Below are 6,859 nucleotides of genomic sequence, written 5' to 3'. Positions count from 1 at the left end.
TGGTGATTCAAATGCTACTAGTGGGCTGCAGCACTGATTGTGCCACCCACAGGAGTAGCGCTAACATGATGTCTTAGGCCTGCTTGCAGTGCCTATGTGCAGTCCAGGAATGCCATGTCGACCTGGCCAGTGCACCCACTGACCAGGCCTTATCCTTCCCTTTCCGTACATGTCAGGCATCCCTATGGTGGCCCTAGGTACCCCCCTGGGCTGGGTGCAGTGTATCTGAAAGGTAGGGCATGTACTGAGGTGTGTAACATGCCCTGGTAGTGAATTACAGCCATTTTCGTTTTCACTGCTGAGAGGCTATCTTGCCCATAGGATAGAATGGGGGAGGCTGGTTACATGCCTATCTTCCCATAAGGGCAAGATAGAAAATCCAAGTTTGGTATCTCTGTGTTCAAAATTTAATTATACATCTTTTTAGCAAGATGGTTTTTAAATTCACTGTGTGAGAATAGCACTTTTTAGAAAGTAGCTATTTTCCTGTTTAACCTTCCTGTGTGCCTGTGTGCTGGTTGGCTGACTGGTGTCATGTGATGGGCTAGGTGGCTCCAGGAGCCTGGATGAGTCAGCAGCAGGGTGAATAGGGAGATCTGCTTTAGATGGGGGGGAGGAGTAGTCCCTGGGTTTGAATAGGGCTGCCCCTGCCAGCACAATGCTGGCTCCACCCCCTGCTGGCCAGGCTGAGGACTCTGCCTCTGCTGGCACAAAGGAGGCTCCACCTCCTGCTGAGCGTCTAACGACCCTGCCCCTCACTCTGAAAGGAACCAGGTGCTTCAGGGCAGAGCACACCCAGGAACCGGTTTGAGCAGGGGAATCCCCCCACTGAAACACAGAGAGACAAAGACTTGGAGGGGTATAAGAAGAGGACCCCAGACACCTAAACTTTAGATCACTTTGGAACTAAGAAGAAACCTCTGCCAAGGAGAAAGCTGAAAAGAACTGAAGAGGAGAAGACTGCCTGCTTGCTGTTTTGCTTTGCTGCCAAGGAGAGGGGAAGGACTTTGCTGTGTCCCCTTCTTTTGATTCTGATCTCCAAGGGCCTGAGAAGAGCTGGCTCCCTGTTAAGAAGTCCCAGGAACAAAAGGACTTCACCACCAGCTCCCCTGGAACTCTGCTGAAGGAGTTCTGACCTGCCTTGTAGTGCTTGCCCAGTCTTGGGGCCTCAGGAGGTCGTTTTGCTGTGTTTGGGAGCTGGGAAGCAGAAGCGTGAAAAAGAGTAACTGGTACCCAACGCATCATCCGATTGCGTGTCGCAAGAACGAGAGTGCGAGGAGAATTTCATTGCGGCGTCATCGCAGCACCCGGAGTCCCCGCATCGCCGAGTGCGTCGAGCATCGTCCCGGTGCGAGAAGATTCCTGACGCTGCGAGGGTCGTCGCAGAACCAGTTTGCGGGCCGCACCACTGCCGGTGCGTGAAAGTATCCAGTCGCTGCGTGTGTCGACGCAGAGTCCCGTCCCGTGACGCATCGAGGGTTGCGGCGCCAGAAGTTAACGCCGCACCGCGCACCGCGACGCATCGAAGGTTGCAGCGCCAGAAGTCAACGCCGCGCATCGCGCCGCACCGAAGATCGTCGCATCGTACCTGTGCGTGGAGCTTCCCCCTAAGAAACCTACGCAACGAAAGCCAAAGTCATCGCATCCTTCTTCTACAGATCGGAGCCGGCGCATCCACCTCTGCTGCGTGAAGCAGGGCTGCTGCAAAGCCTCCCCAAGATCTCAGGAGTATCGCATCGCCTTTGCCATCTTCCTTGTTATAGCTTTTGGGAACCTTATCGCAACTACAGGTACTGTTGGGCACGAGAGTGTCGCATTTTGTGCATTGAGAGTCGCACTGTGCAGGACACTGACTTTTACATCCTGGAGTACTTTCTGCAAACTCTTGAACTATCTTTAAGTAACCTTTTTTAATTGTATGTTGGTTTGTCTGTAGTATTTGGTCTTGTGAAGTTTTTAGTAAAGATACCTTATTTTTCTAAAACTGGTGTGGAGTAAATCTGTGGTGTTTTCACTGTGTTACTGTGAGTGTTGGTACAAATAAATTTACACATTGCCTTTGATAGCCTAGACTGCTCAGGCCAAGCTACCTAGAGGGTGAGCAGGGGTTATCTTAACAGTGTATCCCCCTTTCCCTGACTAGAAGCAAGGGTCCCTATTTGGACAGAGGTACCTACCCTGCCAACTAGAGACCCCCAGATCTAACACCAAGGGATTACAATGTCGGGTTTCGGCTGCCTTTCCGTGCTGGCCTTTCCGGCACAGAAAGGCTGTTGGAACACAACTTTGGGGGCCCTCATGAGGGCCCCCTTGGGTGCACGACCTCCAGTTGGAGGCCAAGGGACACCTATTGTGCCTCCCTTTTGATCCCTGCACCCCGTGGCAGGCACCTTAAGGTGCCTGCCACGGGGTGCAGGGATGACCTGCACCTCCTATTTTACAATGGGAGCATTCATTCCGACCAGAATGCATGCTCCCATTGTAAAGTATAGGAATGCGACGAACAGTGTTCAGTCCCATCCTAATTAGTCGGTCGGGACCGCTAACCGGGTGTCGGTCAGTCCCATGACAATGTCAATGTGGAGACAATATCTGGCAGAGGAAACTCCGCCCAACATCGTAATAGGACCCTAAGTCTGTAATTGATTTCATGAAAGTTGTGTTTGAAAGGAAAGGGTCTCCCAGAAGCTTAGAGACAGAAATCGCTGTTCAGTTAACATCCAGAGAAATGATTTCATTTTTATCAGATCATGGCATAGAGCATACTAGAACATCTGTTTATTTACCAATGAGTAATGGAATTGTTGAAAGCTGGATAAAGGTACTTAAGGAAGGTTTGCAATTGGCCAATATTAAAGGGAAAAATTGCTGGTCATGATCTTGTATGGAGTCATCGCACCACACCCATGCCACCTGGAGAGGTTTCACCTTTAGAGAAAATAAGAGGGAGACCACTTCTATGTAATTTTGGACAACCATGGATGTTGGATTTAAAGAAGAAGCAGGAATTCATGTAATTGGTGGAAATTCTGATAGTAGGTTTTTTGAAGCAGAGCATGATGTGTGTGAAAAAGACAAATCCAGCAACAAAGAAACTGATGTGAAAGTAGAAGAGTGGGTACATGTTAAGAAAAGTAGATTGGTTAAATCTGGTGAGTCAAAGTTTTCAGAACCATTGAAAATGATAAGAATTGGGAATCAAGTGGTAGAATTATCAGATGGGAATAATTGATGTATGAGCAAAGATGTAAAAGACAATGTTTGTCTAAAAGAAGGTAGCATAATTGTGAAACCTACTAAGCCTATGACATCAGACAGTGGTAAGGAAATCAGCAGACCACCTCACGTTCCTGCATATATAAAGAAGGCCAATACCTAAATGCATGATGGGGCTCTTTTGCAATTTGATCACCCAACTGTAGGTCAATATTTGCAAAGCAAAAGACATGCACCAAAATGGATGCAAGATTACCACATGAAGTAGGAGATAGCAATAGTTATATTTTCCCTTTTCTTTGCTGTTCACATAAGTTGTAGGTTTTGCTTTTGTGAAATTGCATTATGAAAAGAATATATGATATTAATATGTTGTATAGTTAGGTGTGATATGTCATTTGGAGTTTTTGTTAATGAAGGGGAATGTGTGATATCTCAGTTGGAATTTTGGTGTTGATCAAAGGTTTGGAATGGAATAATAGCAATATTTCAGTTGAGACAGTTGGCCCGGGCTTCCTCAGTAAAAGACTACGATCAACCTTGTCTGCAATAAATCTACATGAAACGTAATTAAAAGGGGGCAGACTCATTTTTATGAGGAAAATGTGACAGCATTCTGAGGTTGCTCTCTATAGTCCCTCATCCAATGGTTTGGTTGAGCGGGCTAATCATATTTTGAAAGAGGGGATTCAGAATGCTATTGCAGTGAATATTAATGTATTAAATATAATACAAGAGAAAATATAGGCGTATCTCACAACATCCCATTCCACGACGGGGGTGACACCATTTCAGGCTTTGAGAGGAAGGGAAGGCAGATCTATGTTGCTACCTGAATGGCTGGCAAAGAAATATGTGGCTAAACAAGATTTGGTCGAAACCAAGAATGAAGATTTGATGAAAGAAATGAAAGAGAAGGTCTTGTCTCGACATGAAATTCAGACGAAAATTGGTAGTCTTAGGAAAAATGTCAAAAATGTTGCAATTGCTGTGAAACACTGGGTTTTGATTAAGAAACCTTTTAGAGTTAGCAAAGGAGAGTCAAAATCTTCCATAACAGTAAGAATAATAAGAACAAGCAAAGCTTCTGTTTTGTTGGATGGGAAGGGATGGTGGACCAGAGACAGTGTGGTCCAGCTATCATATTTGCAGGCAGAAATATATTTGCATCCATACTCTAAAAAGGAAGCAGGGAAATACATATTAACAACTGATATTGCCGGCAGTAATATTGTCTCACATGATGCACGTTTTGGCGTAAATAATTGTTTTTAGCATTATTAATGAATACGTTTGAGTGAAACGTTTTCCACGGACGGTTAATGTCTCATTCATGCTGACTGGAGTTATATGGGTGAGTACTAGACCATCGACTTACGAGAGCAAAAAGAGTGTTTCCCTCCCAGAGTCGCCAGGCAAGAAATAGCTTGCTGACGACAACATAGTGTGAAAATGAAAGAATAGCCACAGTGCATCCCTGTATTTGCTTCTTGTAAACCTCGCTGTGTCATTTCCATTTTCTTAAGAGTTTTGTGAATATCTGTCTGTAATACACGTGAATCCATCTTTAACAGCGGATGCCAAGTTAGAGCAAGTTCTAATCGAAGGCAGACTGCTTGGCAGTGAACTTTGAACAGTCCCTCTGAAAATGTACATGGTGATAATGGGAATGGCTTAAAGCATCCAGATTCCGTGAATAGCCCCTTGTTGAGAATTTTCTGGATTAGTAAGTATGCCTGTTGCTTTCCGGTTATCCAACACATCCCGTTTGCTGGTAGGGTGAGTGGGAGCAGGGTGCATGTTGGGTGTTTCACGTCAGCTGTCACCATGTTTCAGCAATTTGTTGGCTTCAAGAATCTTCCAATGCTTTGCTATAGCATTACGAATGAAGATTTGGAAAAAAAGAGACTCTGGTTGCCATAGCAAATAACTTGTTCCCGAAGTCCTATTATTCTAAGAATGCTCTGATGTCACAGAACGGCATGACAGTGAAAGTCAATCCACTCAGGTAAGAGTTTTAATGTAGTCTAACAAATATCACATTAGAAAAGAAAGTGTGCAAGGGATGCCTGTCCTGGATGTTATACAAGTGGGCAATTTTTACCAAGCCCCAAAAAAATAGTTTTTGTCAGAAACACACGATTATTTGAAGTGACTTTTCACAGATGACTTCTCAGTTTCTCACAGATGACTTCTCAATACTTCCAGCCTCATGTGGCCAATGCCTCCGAGAGTCAGAGCAAACAGTTATGTGAAAACGGATACCTTTGGATATGGCGCCTCCTGAAGCAATGCGTTGAGAATGATTGGGAATACTGGAGTGTTGTCATGGGACTCGTCTCTGTTTTCTTCTTCCTTTTTGCAGCTGTACCACAGATGTATGTGGCCTACAAGAATGGAAGAGTAGACCAGGCACTTTCAATGGGATTTCTGCTCCTTTGGCTTGCGGGTGACCTTACAAATGCATTGGGCTGCTTCTTGACTAAACAGCAGCCCATTCAGATCGTCACGGCCATTTTGTATATCAATATGGACATCATCATGATTTCTCAGTTTGCCTACTACAAGGCCAAAAATCAGAAGAGGAAATGGAGCTGCAGCTTTCAGAGTTTTTGCTTCTCCTGGGTGATGGCGTGCATCTCACTGTCAGTCATTCTATCAAGCCACTTCCTGCTCACAAAAGGCCATACAATTGAATCTAATTCTGAGAAACAGCCCCACAGGATGCATGAGATGTTGGGGTTCATATGTGGCTATGTGTCATCTGTTTTTTACCTGGGATCTCGGTTCCCACAACTGTACAAAAATTTCCAAAGAAAGTCAACCGAAGGGACCTCCTATGGACTGTTTGCATTATCCATGATGGGGAACTGCACCTATGGATTGAGCCTGATCTTGAAAATGCCTGCAAGTGCCCCCCACAGAAATATATACGTCATGCACCATCTGCCCTGGCTTTTTGGAAGCTTCGGGGTTGTCCTTCTGGACATTTTTGTGACTGTTCAATTTGTTGTATACCATAAGCGAAAGAAGGTAACATCAACTGGTGTAAAGCGAGAAACAGAGCCGCTCTTATTAGTCAGTGAAGACTCTTGAATATTTTAATTTGTTCCACCAACATAAGGCTCCCACTGATTTGTGATTTATCTAAAGGTTCTCAATAAAAATGCAAAATGTGAATGACAAAACGCTGTGTAATTTCACTCAATTTAAAAAGAAAACTGATATGAGTAGATGTTTCACTCAAGCAAAAAGCTGAATACATTAGGTGCATTTCACTGTATCAATATTCAAATAAGGTAGATATTGTATTCTATGGTATTGTAATTGCATTTATATAGTGCTTACTACCCCTGACCAGGCGTCAAAGAGCTTTTTCGGCAAGTAGCACGCTTCTCCGGGACCGATAAAGATTAGTGGTGAATTAGTATAGTGAAAATATGAAAGTAATTTGAGTGGTGGATATGTTAGTCAGTTATTTGGATTGAGAAGGATAGTGGAGGGATAGAGAAGGGAAAAGTGTTTGCAATTATATAGCGCTTGCTACTCCTGATGGGGAGGTGAAGCATTTTTTCGGTGAGTAGCACGCTACTTCCAAACTCATAAAGGATTAGTGGTGAATTAGTGTAATGTTATGATAAGT

The 6,859-nt window shown here is 44.4% G+C and overlaps 1 pseudogene; it reads left to right on the top strand.

The window, feature by feature from the left end:
* Nucleotides 1-5,403: 5,403 nt before the first annotated feature.
* LOC146784131 (lysosomal amino acid transporter 1 homolog pseudogene) lies at nucleotides 5,404-6,312 on the top strand (annotated as a pseudogene).
* Nucleotides 6,313-6,859: the final 547 nt, after the last annotated feature.

The sequence above is a fragment of the Triturus cristatus genome, chromosome 11, assembly GCF_964204655.1.
Source record: "Triturus cristatus chromosome 11, aTriCri1.1, whole genome shotgun sequence".
Classification (NCBI taxonomy): Eukaryota; Metazoa; Chordata; class Amphibia; order Caudata; family Salamandridae; genus Triturus; species Triturus cristatus.
Note: the sequence above shows the minus strand (reverse complement) of the source record. Positions and strands in the feature narration are given on the sequence as shown.